The following is a 13,099-nucleotide window of genomic DNA, read 5'->3' as shown; positions in this document are numbered from 1 at the left end:
GTCTCACGCATGCGCACGACGGAGCCGGCTCCGTCGTGCGCATGCGCACTAGGCCAACATTGACCTGCTTGCGAGCGCTCAGCGCTCGCGAGCGGGTCTGAATCAGGCCCAGAGTACAGTAAGGGCATGCTCCTGTAATTGTGGTGGCTGTATTATGTGACGTCCCAGACCTCTCTTCGCATTTCTACATTAATATTTCCATTTGGACTCAGACAGGAAATAAGATTCCCATTCAATTACTAAAAGAGATGTGAAATTTGATTTAATTATACTTCATGTGATAACACTATATTTTGTATATATATGACACTGCATTACAATGTTATATTGTGTACAATTGAGAACATGAAACTCACATTTAAATACTCCACCTCGCTACGCTATCCCTACGTTTTCTCTGTACTATCACGGTGCGTACATATAGGCACTTACTACTCCTGGCATAAACCTGGCTCATACAGATGTGTTATCGTACATCTAACCTCAGTACGCCACGTAGCGCGACTTGCCTGGTGTGAGTGAGCCGTCAGATCCGTGAGACTTTACTATCTTTTGGGTGTCTATTTTTGAAGAAAATGCCTCGAAGTTGCGATGCAATGTGACTAGGATGCACCATCAGACTGTGCTGATTAATCTGTTATGTGACACTTGTATATCTGTGTGCACCTGAGTCTGTATATGAGCCACAACGGAACTTGGAATGAAAAAACTGCTGCCACTACATTGTAGCACTTCATATACAGATTAAGAGACTCAATCGCACACAGATATACAAGTGTCGCATATCAAATTAATCAGCACAGTCTGCTGGTGCGTCTTAGTCACATCGCACTGCAACTTAGACGCATTTTCTGAGAAAAATACGCTCAAGCGCTAGCAGAGTCTCACGGGACCTGACGTGCCGAGAGGGGCTTTTTAGGGCGACTGAGGCAAAGATGTGTAAGGTCACATCTGTATCCTATTGTTATAGATCTGGAAATATTTTGAGATGTGTCTGACTGATCTTAAGTACATAAATGTGCATTTTCACACACGCATCTTTTTCTCGTTCAAGGCACAAATACGTCCATCTCTACATAATAACATTGAGTGAGGTATGCAGCATTGTGTGTTCTGTGGAACCTGTTCCATATTGAAGCATAAACCTATTTGCCAGTAGAAATAAGAGGTCACGCCCCTGTTAAGCCTGTGCTGTTTAAGCTCTGCATTATGTCCATGCCTATCCCTGTCTTCAACACAGTTCCTATTTTGTTTTTGTTCTGGTTGGTCAATAATCGCTTCTTCCTGTGGCAAGCTATTGCAAAATATAGCAGTCAATATAAAATGTTGAAATGTTTATTACGGTGTCACTGAAAATTCATTATTTGCCTAAGTAATATGGATAAGTACCTGCATCAGCATATAAAAAAATCAACTTCACAGGGATGACTTGCATCATCACTAGGGGCTCGATCCAATTAGGTGCGATGGGTGGGAACGCCGGCAACAGCCCGGCACATCGCAGCCTGACTCGCCACTGCATTTGCCTGAATTTGCTCGGTGCCCTATGGGGCAGTGAGCATTTTCAGGCGAATCCAGGCGGCCGTCAAGCACGGCCACTGTTGCGATGACTCGCACACACGCGAGTATATCGCACCTAATTGTATCGAGCCCTAAGATTGTACCTTCCCAGTGTGATGCAGAAACATTTTTGTGACTATGATGTAAAATCTTACAATTTACAGAAGTGCATAAGTGGTAAACATGTAATTTTATCATTCTTTGGTATATTGTATTACTTTGCTGTTTCAGTAATGCTTCCTTTAGATTTTTGTATTGTGACAAAGGGCCTGTACGGTGCATGTGATGTGATAAAAAGAATGTCTCCAATTGCCTGCAAAATTATTGTGTGTGTGTGTGTGTGTGTGTGTGTGTGTGTGTGTGTGTGTGTGTGTGTGTGTCCGTGTCCGTGTCCGTCCCACCAGTTTATCTGTGGAAATAAGTGCTATGACTTAGAGCTTTGAATAGTAAACTCACAACCATGCCTTCCTTCACTACAAGGACAGAATCGGCCATTCAAGCTTAGGAGTCGATTTAAAAACTGGTGAAGAGCCAAAATGCCAGTATTAAGCTTCTATTAAAGGGTTAGCTTAGTTGCCAGAGCTTTCTATCTTTCCCATAGATGTCTATGGGGACAGCGACTGTAAACAATTCATTACATTTTTCGCTGCAAAATTTACGCCATCTCAGCAACGTGCTAGCTTACTATTGCCGGTGAAAGAGGAAAAATCCTTCCAAGGAGGAGATACACAGCGATACATAGTGATAGTGACTGCCAGCCACTGGTACAGGTTGCGTTATGTTCTGTGGAGCAAATGGGCACTGATCCAGTAGGTAGAAGTGTAATTAAACATACCTATACTCCTGAGGAAGCTGGTTGATAATATGCCAGTGAAACGCGTTGAGAGGTCTAGTTCTACAACTCTCCAACTTATTGGATGTTTTCTGGACTCTTTACACAACCTCCTTGGCAAGGATTGCGGCGCTTAAAGAAACCTGAGTGTCATATATCTCATTATCCTATACAACTGCACAGAGGATGCTAAAAGGAACGTTGGGAACACACTTTACAGACTGATAATCTCTTGTGCTGCTCACTATTATCCTATGGACATATAGTAGGGACTCCTAATCCCAGTATTTATCATTGGGGAGTTGCAACTATTCTGCAAGACTTGCATTTTTATTGTGGTTTTTTTTTATGTTTGTATTATTATTGTACTTGAATACCTAATAATTATGCACAGTGTGCACTGATTTTAGTGCACCATTTTCTGAGAATGAATTAAATGTATTTTTATTTATAGTATAAAACCGTCCATCTTATTTATCCATTTGTTCACTCATTGTGACGTCTGGATTTAGTTAGCGCTGGTTACTGTATTCTTATCTCTTTACGATCATTGTTGGGACTGACTATCCATTTACCAGCTGCTTTATTGACAGCGCAACAGTAGTATTTGTTATTTATTAACATTAGTTACATGGCTGATGTCATTGCTAAGAGACGATTTCTTAAAATGTTCTAGTATGTGTATATATGTGTGTGTGTATGTATATATATATATGTATGTATATATATATATATATATATATATATATATATATATATATATATATATATAGTGGTGTAGTGATCAGTTTATTTTATTTAACATCTAGAGAAAGGTCATTATGGTGAGTTCCATGTACACCTGGATTCATCTACTGGATAAAAATATGTTACATAAAAATTAAACCTTTGCATGTGAATGAAATACTTACAAATGTAAATATATATAATGGTAAAGGTACACTATTTGGGGGTCTGATACAGTGAGGAAAGGGTTAAGTATGAAGTCAACAGGTATAGGCACATCTAGGTATGTGATATGTTTGTTTTGGAAGGTGCTACAAATGCTGGCTCTGTGCAACCTGACACCACGTAGGCCGGGCCAGCCTCCCCAGGAAAGCAATGTAAGAGAACTGGAATTTCAGGTCCTGCTCGGTAATAGCAGCCGGCCCTCCCTGGGCTGTGACCGGTGATTGCTGTCATTTCCAAACTGAAAATAGGAATGAGGGGCAGAGATGTGTCTGATCTGCCCATCGTCCATCTCACTTGTGAGTATTAGGTAAGGGGCAGTTTCTTCATTGAAAGATTTTAAACCTGCATTACACCTGATAAACAGTGTTTTGTTTTCCAGGTGTGTTATATGGGTATGTCTTCAGCAAAATTACATACATTCAATGTGTATAATCTAGTAAGTGTTGCATATAAATATGATTGATGCTTTAAAATGCAGCCACAAGGTGTTCTATGAAAATTCCCATGTTACTGTGTATATTGTAGACCTTTAATGTAGTCTGTGCTGTAAAAAGGTATCTGATTGCAGGAGTATAAGATATCTTCTGTCGTACTGATGTACCAGGCTCTTGTCATTATACACCAGTATGCACTAAATATTGTTGCAGTCAGCTCTCTTGCCAACTACATGATTGTGTTGGTGAGGAGTTAGAGCAGGTAAAACGCCTATCTGACTTCAGGCAAAATAAAAACCTGTCCTGATGATAGTGAATATATTGCTCTTACTGTGTTTAATGTGATTGGTGTGCGACTAAAGCTGGGTACACACTGACAGATACATTGGCCGATCAATTGATCGGCCAGTGTATCTGCAGCCCGTCGGGCAATGTGTACCCGCGATATGTCGGTGAACGTCGGCGTTCACCGACATATCGCATTGGCTGTGCTGCACAGCTGATGGACAGAAGTGTCTGCAGACATATCTGACCATCGGCAGGTGCGTACGGGCGGTCAGGGCAGCAGCCGCGAGGAGGGGGGCGGGCCACGCCCCCTGGTCGCCGGTGCCCGCAGATGATGGCCGTTCATTGTGTATGAACGACCATCATCTGCAGATATATCTGTCAGTTGTGTACCCACCTTTAAGCTCAGCCTGCAAACTGATTCCCATATTATTGTACTTTTTTACTATAGATTGTGCATACTTAAGCTGGGTACACACTGAACAGATATATCTGCAGATGATGGTTGTTCATACATACTGAACGACCATCATCTGTCTCTGCTGCATGTGTACGCCGTACACACTGCCGCCCGATGGACAGATATATCTGCCATCGGCTGTGCAGCAAAGCTGATGCGATATGTCTGTGAACGACATCGTTCACACATATTGCTGGAACACCCTGGCCGACAGGCATCAGATATATTGGACGATCAATGGATAACACAATATATCTGTCAGTGTGTACCCAGCTTTACTGTTATTGCTGAACATTTCCTTGAAAAAATATGTATTAGTTCTGATGAGTACATTTTTAGCACAGGTCAAAGGTTCAAAAAACTCAGCTGTTACAGTCCAGGTTTTAAGGATATCCATGCTTGAGCCCAGATAATTAAATCAATTGATTGAGGTGCTAATTAAGTCGCCTTTGCTTAAGCATTGATATCCTTAATACCTGGACTGTAATTACTGAGTTTGGGAACCTCTGGGCTATGTGTATTTTTATTTTAGAAGGGTCTCTAGTGTTTGTGTGTATACAAGAGAACACTACAATAATAAGTATGTGACCCATTCGTAAAGTGTGATAGAGGCTGTGTAGCTCTGTGACGCCCTTTGGCCTGCAGTCCTGTACAACTGATCTCATATGTCACAAATTCACAATTGTCTTCTTTTTTTTACCCACCATAACTCTCTGTTTTCAAGTAGGTTCAAATAGTCTCTTTTTGGGTCTATGGGGTCTATGTATCAAAGCTTGATGAGAGATAAAATAGTGAATAAAAAAGTTTTAACCAATCGGATCCTAATGCTGGGTACACACTGGCCGGTATATTGGCCGATCAATTGATCGGCCAATATATCGGGGCCCCGTCCCCCGTGTGTACAAGCGATATGTCTGTGAACGACGTCGTTCAGACATATCGCATTGGCTGTGCTGCACAGCCGATGAACAGATATGTCTGCAGACATATCTGTCCATTGGCAAGTGTGTACGGGCGATCGCCCGTAGACAGGGGCGCCGAGGGGGGGCGCGAGTGGGTACTAATTACCCGGGTCCCCATCCCTCTAAGGCAGGGGTCTTCAACCTTGGCCCTCCAGCTGCTGTGGAACTACACATTCCAGCATGCACTGCCACCTTTTTGATATACCAGCATGCTAAAACAATGGCAGTGCATGCTGGGTTGTGTAGTTCCACATCAGCTGGAGGGCCAAGGTTGAAGACCCCTGCTCTAAGGTCATAGCAACCCAGCACATGCTGCTGTGTGCTGAACTGCATTGGGAGACTGTCCGAGGCTGCTAAAGCAGCAGCCGGAGAGTCTCCTATGCCAAAGGGGCGGATCGCGCCCCCCATTGGCTGTACGCCGGGCTGAGAGGCACATAGTGCCCCACCTCCCCAGCGCGCTGTGCCGCAAATTGGGTTTTTCTTCAAAGGGTGCATGGTCACGAGGTCCCACGATTAGGACACACCCCTACCCGCCACCAGGCTGGCCCAACCCGCTGCAGCATACAGATGATGGTCGTTAAGTATGTATGAACGACCATCATCTGCAGATATATCACTGTAGTGTGTACCCACCTTAACTGTCATTTTTCAAACACAGCCTATAAAATGTAAGTTAGAAGCTCATTGGTTGGTGATTTATCTCTCACAATTTTATCTCTCATCAAGCTTTGATAAATAGACCCCTAAATCTGTATAGGGTGATTCTCTGTGGGATGCACAGGACATTTACATACATTCAAGTACGTCAACTGTTTCTATACCACAATATTTTTTTTTTCTGTTGTCCAAATTGTGATTACTTTGTTGGTAGAAAATATACACCAGAAAAAATCTCATTACAGGAAACCATTCCTTCTGGAATATTTGAAATTCAGAAAAACATTTAGTAATATAGTAAAGTGACGTAAATTGTGCTTACCTGTAATCCTTAGGTACAGTTATGTGGTGGTGGACTGGTTTGCACTTCTGTTTTTCCACATATTTACATTACATTGGTCATAAATAATTTGATTTGGTGCTGGATCACCAACCTGAGGCACTACTTCAAGTGTCACGGCGCACAGTTTGAGAACCACTGCTGTAGTGGATTTTTTTCTGGTGTATACTTTGTACCAACACAGTATTCACAATTTGGACAACAGAAAAAAATAAATAAAAAATTGTGTTATAGAAACAGTTCATGTACTGAGCATATGTAAATGTCCCGTGTGTCAAACAGAATCACCATATAGATAAACCCTGTCCATTGATTCCTCTAAAAATGTAACATATTCCACATCTGTGTTTTATGTTATGGTATAGTAAAGCTGTATAACACAATATGTTATGGTACAGTAAAGTTGTTTGATTTGGGTACAAATATCTACCTGTGTGTGTGATAATTAATCCATAAAACTGATTTCATTGTAACGAAAACTGGAAATGTTGGGACTCAGGAGGTTTATCCCGGTTCTATGAAAGAAGTAGAACCAGCCCATGGCTAAGCACCAGACAGGTATGCAAAGCATGACACAGCTTTTCAGAGTATCCGTTTGGTTATGTCAGTTTTCATGTTGGTACTACATGTGAGCCTATTGCTCAAGCATCTTATTGGGTACAATTTTCTAGTTTAACTTATGAGTTTTCTGCATTTATTCAATTGAATTTAACACTTCAGTCTTAGGGTGGGTACACAATAGGCGATCCCCCAATGACCGACATATCGGGCGGCCAGTACACACTGCACGATCTGGTAACCGACCGCCCTATATGTCATTCTACAGCACCATTGAACTTGCCGGCACAGACGATGGAACTACCCTGACGTCGGCCAGTAGGGGGTGCATAGTGGGTACACACTAGATGATGTGCCCAATATGTCAGCCCGATCTGCGGGATCGGACCACATATCGTCTAGTGTGTACCCGGCATTATAGGGATATGCTTATACAAACGCATAGGAAAACCGCTTGATAAAAAATGTTATGAGTGAAAGTGTTCTAAATGTATCTTGTCGACATTCAGAAGGTCCACAGGTTTTGAATATCGACAGTCAGAATGTCAACATGGTCATTTGGCAATCAACATGTAGGCATGCATTAGGTTGATATGGTAAAATGTTGACATGTTCAGAATGTTGACATTTAACATGTCGACACTAAAAAGCTCTCACAAGTGGGGAGGCCCAAATGTATCCTTTGTTACATTGTTTATTTGTATGAAATGCCTTTTTGTAGAAATGTATATGAACTTTATTATGGTTTATTAATTCTGTATAATATTTCACACAAAAAATGCTGTATTTGAAATATTATAATGAAAAAAGTTGGCACTTAGTATAGGCACCTTGGTGTCCAGGGATCAACACACAAGTCTGAGAAAGAGACTAATAATAATTTTATGTCTGTTATGATAAGCCGCACACACACTAGGTGCTGGTAGTTACATTGATGATTATTAGTAACTGTAGATCACTACAGAATCTCTGGGTGAGAGGTTATCTATGCCTATGTCCCCTTAATAATCTTATGTGTCATCGTAAATGAGAGTAAAATGAGCAGTACATTGGGAGACTAAAGGAAAAATAAAATAAATGAATACTCCAAATATGAGCGCATTGCTGTGAGATGAATATTTCACATTTGTGAACTGTGGGCCTGATTCAGAGCCGGTCGCTCTGACAGAGCGCTCGCTCTGAATCAGGGCTGGTCTTTTTCTTTTTTTTTTTTTTAGAACGGCCTCCTGGCCGCTTGCATAGCTGTGGGTGACCACCCACAGCTATAGCGAGCGGCCAGGAAGATGGTTGCGACCATCAGGCTTGCGACGAGACCCTTGTGGTAGGGTCTCGTTGCCGCTAGCCCCAGAGAGATTTTGGCTCTAACAGAGCCGGAATCTCTCCACTGACATCACTTGTTTGGGCAGGCACCCCCCCGGCGTGCTGTCACTCAACATCGACAGCACGCCCCCTTTGGTGCGAGACCCGGAGCGACGGTTTGCCCGTCGCTATCCGGGTCTCGCGCATGCGCACGACGGTGCCGGCTCTGGGCCACCATGGACCCGGTTGCGAGCACTCAGCGCTTGCGACCGGGTCTGAATCAGGCCCTGTGTGCATTTGCACCAGTAAAAAAAAAATAACTGCAAGAATATAAAATGTTATCATTTATATATGGTAAGAGGGACAAGTGTTACATAAAGTAATTCTGTTGTTCTTTGACTAATGTGGTGGGCAATGTAGTTTTTACTTATTTTTTAAATGGACTTACTTGACATTGGTCATGTACCCTCAATATAAGCTCAGATCATGATCTTTATATGTGGTTTAGACAAGGCAGCAGCCTAGTCCATGACTGGTTGGTACATGGTACCCTAACCCCCTCAGCATGCCATCCTAACCCCACGATGACCAGGTCTACTAACATTATTTGTGCTGGGGTAAATGAAAGATGCAACTTATCAATAAAATACTGCTGGATCCGTTCAGAGGGGTAAGAGTACCTGTAGATGTTGACATTCGGCTTACCAGTTTGCACGTGCTCAGTGGAACTGAGATCCCAGATTCAGATTTGATTTGTAAAAAATAATAAACTGAAAATTATATAAATTAGTAGCTGTAGTTTACTGCGGGTGAAAAAGGGTGGTAAGGTGACTACACACTTGGCGATGTGCTCACGATCCGACATAGTGTACGATTTCCCTTGAACTCTCCCCTGGCAGCTCCCCAGTAGTCCTGCACACGATTTGCTGTAAAAAGTGTCCAATGTGACAAACGATCTATCGTGCATCCTTAACTTTTTCCAGTGCATTGTGTCCCAGATTGCCAAATCTGCCAGGGCAGATCTGAAGATGCGATGTACGACCTGCAGGAACGTGCATCATGCCTTTAAGGTGCCTACACACTTACCGATTTTTTACACGATCTGGCCGATTCCGACGCATCGGAACGATGGATCGTGTAAAAAAATGCCCAAATCGTGAGTCCCCAATCACGATGCGATGCGCGTCCCCGCTGGTCGTACATCGCATCTTCAGATCTGCCGTGCTGTAGGGCACATCTGGCAATCTGGGACCCAAGGACCCAATGCACTGGAAAAAAGTCACGGATGCACGATGGATCGTTTGAAGATGGACCAAATCGTGTGCAGAGCTGAAGGGAAGGAGTCTCAAGGGAAATCATACACAATGTCGGATCGTGTGCAGATTGGTAAGTGTGTGGGCACCTTAAGTCTCTGGCTTGAAGGCCTGGGGCTATTCAGTTAGAGCACTTTTGTCTCGCCCGGTAAATTACTGTGTTAACGTGTGTTAACCCATAGAATCCGGGATAAGTTCCCGGACCTATGGGTTAACACGATCGCGGCACCTGCATACAGGTCATTTAAAGCAGATTTATTTTCGTGCCTCGTTACCTGTAGTCTGCGTGCTGTCTTTGGCTCTGATTGAATAGCCCGGCTGCTTCAATTAGCCCACAGTAAATTAACGCGGCTAATTGAAATTCCCCCTTTAAACATAGAATAAGGTATTTTTTTTTTCTACAAGGCTATTGGGGACATAAATTCTAGTGCTAATTTGTTTGCAAGCTAAGTTTACTGCCAGGTGGTGACCCCTCAAGCGCCCTTTCATAAATGTCTCATATAATCTTACTAATGGTTAGGCTGGTCATTTATTTTTGTGCCTCCTTATTTTCTCATTCTGCAAGTATTTGCAAATATAATAATGGGGGGGATGGGTACATCACCTTAGCCACTGTTCCAACAGGCCTCACCTGTTTCTCCAATTACAGTGACGATAACCGGCTTTGTTGTTTGGTGAGCCAAATGTATCAGTGCAGCTTTTGCCTTAGGTTCAAATCTACAATCTGTTTTTGTCATTTGAAAAAAAAAAAAAAAAAATCACCTGTAACAAAGTCTCCAAGTTCTCCTGTTGTCTGCAGTTATATGATTCTATTGCATGCACTTATCAACTATCCCAACAACACAAGGCTCCATGTAACTCCCATTCACGTCAAATGACTGCAACACGATAACCCGGCACCATGCTATCTGCAGTGATGTTACACAGCATCTCTGATAAAACACTAATGTGTAAATCTAGCCTTTACAGAGTTATCACATATCTTCAGCATGATAGAGTGCTACTTTGGTGACTAGTGGCGCTTCCTAGTAAAGGTGTACTGCTGGGTACACATTAGCCGACATATCGGTAGTTCAGTTGTGTACAGACCAGTGTGTACAGACGATATGTCTGTGAACGACGTTGTTCAGACATATCGTGTCGGCTGTGCAGCACAGCCGATGGCTGATATATCTACAGATATATCAGTACATAAGCCGACTGCCCGTACACTTGCTGCACAGGTCGCCGGTGACTGACATCACACATGTAAATGCCTGCCCAGTTGTGACGTCAGGCACGACACAATGGAGCGACAATTGGTAAGTATTTATGCACTTACCAATCATCAGATAAGATGGCGGATCGGACGGATGGTGGTGGGCACTGTGACCTGTCTGCAGCTACGTGACCTCAAACGCAGCAAGCTATGATGCACTATGTGTTCTGACACCTTTCTGTTATAGCCAGCATTAACTTTTTCAGCATTTTGTGCTACAGTAACTCTCTTGTGGGATTGGACCAGATGCGCTTGCCTTTGCTCCCCACGCGCATCATTGAACCTTGGGAGTCCCATGTCCCTGTCACCGGTAGCCCTTCCTTGGACCACTTTTTGGTAGATACTAACCTCTGCATGCCGGGAACACCCTACAAGTCCTGCTGTTTTACAGATTCTCTGACTCAGTCATCTAGCCATCACAATTTGGCCTTTGTCAAAGTCACTCAGATCGCCATTGTAACGAGATAATCAGTGTTATTGACTTCACCTGTGAGTGGTTTTAATGTTATGGCTGATCAGTGTGTGTATGTACAGATGTGTCCTCATACATGTAGCCTCAATACGCCACGTAGCGTGACTTAATGTCACTGTAATTTGCTACTTATCTTGTCCCACTGTAATGTGTTAGTTATATGGTCTTTATTACCTATACTATCCCATTGGTGATTTAAGTCCTAGCTGTTTTGCCACACTTGCAATTGTGCTAAAAAAGTTTTTGTATGTTATGCATATCTTACTATACAAAAATGACTCGCTCATAACATTTGGCACATTTGTCCAGACCTGTCCTAATAATCTAATGAGTGCAATGTCTTTGTTACTGCCTTGCATCATGTCTGCCTGCTCTTGGTGTGCAGGGCTTATAAACATCAGGCTCCCTCAGTGCTCTCCCTCCCTGTGAATCTGAATTAATAGCAGGCTGCTTAGACGGTAGGGTGCAGCTGAGTCCTGTTTTGAACAGTAGTAACTCAGAATGCCAAATGCCATTTCACTGTAAGGTTTGTGTAGCCTCTGAGAAGATGATGTAGAAGATTACAATTCACTTTTACTAGTGAAATTTCCTTTGCAGTTTCATACTGAGTTTACCCAGTCTGGCCCTGGGTGTGCCTCTAGAATCCAAGAATTAATGTTCTAGAACAGACGTCATATAATTAAAAACAGTGCAAGTATGCTATAACCTATAGCAACCAATACGCATTTGCTTTTGTTTATCAGACAATTATGCTAAAAACTGGTAATCCTTAATTATTGAACTATATTGCTCTCTGCACTAACACACACTGCACTAGTATTCTGCCAATTCCTCAGGAACTTTTGACATCACTAGGGTATGAGTCACAAGATGACTTGATAATGAATATTGGTTGCCTCCAATATAATGGTGGGTACACACCTGAAAGGGAATCGGTATGATTTACCGCCGGCCGCATGGTTCAAATTCCGACAGTGACATCCATTAAGGTAAGTATGCTAACCTAATCCCCTCCCTCCCTTAGGGGTACCTAACCCTAACCTCCCCCCAAGTGCCTGACCCTAATCCCCCCTCTAAGTGCCTAAACCTAACCCCCGTTCCCCGCCGCCTAAACTGAAGTCCACTGACAAAAGGTTATTCCATGAAATATAGGCCACAATACATGAAATTAAAATTTCACATAACCACTTACATTTGAGTATATTTATGCTGCTAAAAGATCATAGTATATTGTGTGACTGTCATAGTGACTTCAGATGATGTAGTTGACTTTGGTGACTGGTTCTATGTTGAATATGATGGAAAGAGTTAAGCTGGGTACACACCTATACAATCATTGGGCCCTTCTTTCAATATCGAGAGAACGACTGTTGGATTGTATAGGTGTGTACGCTGTCCCGTTGCAGGAGCGTTAACCAATAAATGGCTTATAACACTCCTGCAATGGCCAGGATCAGGTGGTCGAATCTTATTTGCTGTTTAATATTTATCGGGCCGACCACCCGATCCCATAGAGACCTGTACACACTGTGCTATGTCTGCACGGTATGTACGTGACTCACAGGCAGCTGACAGGGGGGTCACACTGGGGACAGACTGCACGGCTGATCAGGAGAGTTTTATCCAACCAGCCGCTGACTGTACAGGTGTGTACCCAGCTTTGTGATAAAAACAAATGATCTGTATGTGAGATGGCGATGGTAAGGAAATATGTAAAT

General features: G+C 42.8%; 1 protein-coding gene across 6 annotated transcripts in view; it reads left to right on the top strand.

Annotated features, from left to right (window-relative positions):
- The window catches only part of ELF1 (E74 like ETS transcription factor 1), a 145,146-nt gene that overhangs the window by 90,037 nt on the left and 42,010 nt on the right, over positions 1–13,099 (top strand). The window contains exon 1 of one of the 6 annotated variants that reach the window (XM_088482004.1): positions 3,559–3,639. The exons of 4 other annotated variants lie outside the window; for them this stretch is intronic. The gene's annotated coding sequence lies outside the window, so the exon portion shown is untranslated. Of the gene's footprint in view, positions 1–3,558; positions 3,651–13,099 lie in introns of those variants that run through there. One more of the 6 variants, XM_088481993.1, reaches the window with a different exon arrangement.

This window comes from Taudactylus pleione, unplaced genomic scaffold (assembly GCF_031769625.1).
Source record: "Taudactylus pleione unplaced genomic scaffold, aTauple2 ptg000005l, whole genome shotgun sequence".
NCBI lineage: Eukaryota > Metazoa > Chordata > Amphibia > Anura > Myobatrachidae > Taudactylus > Taudactylus pleione.
Note: the sequence above shows the minus strand (reverse complement) of the source record. Positions and strands in the feature narration are given on the sequence as shown.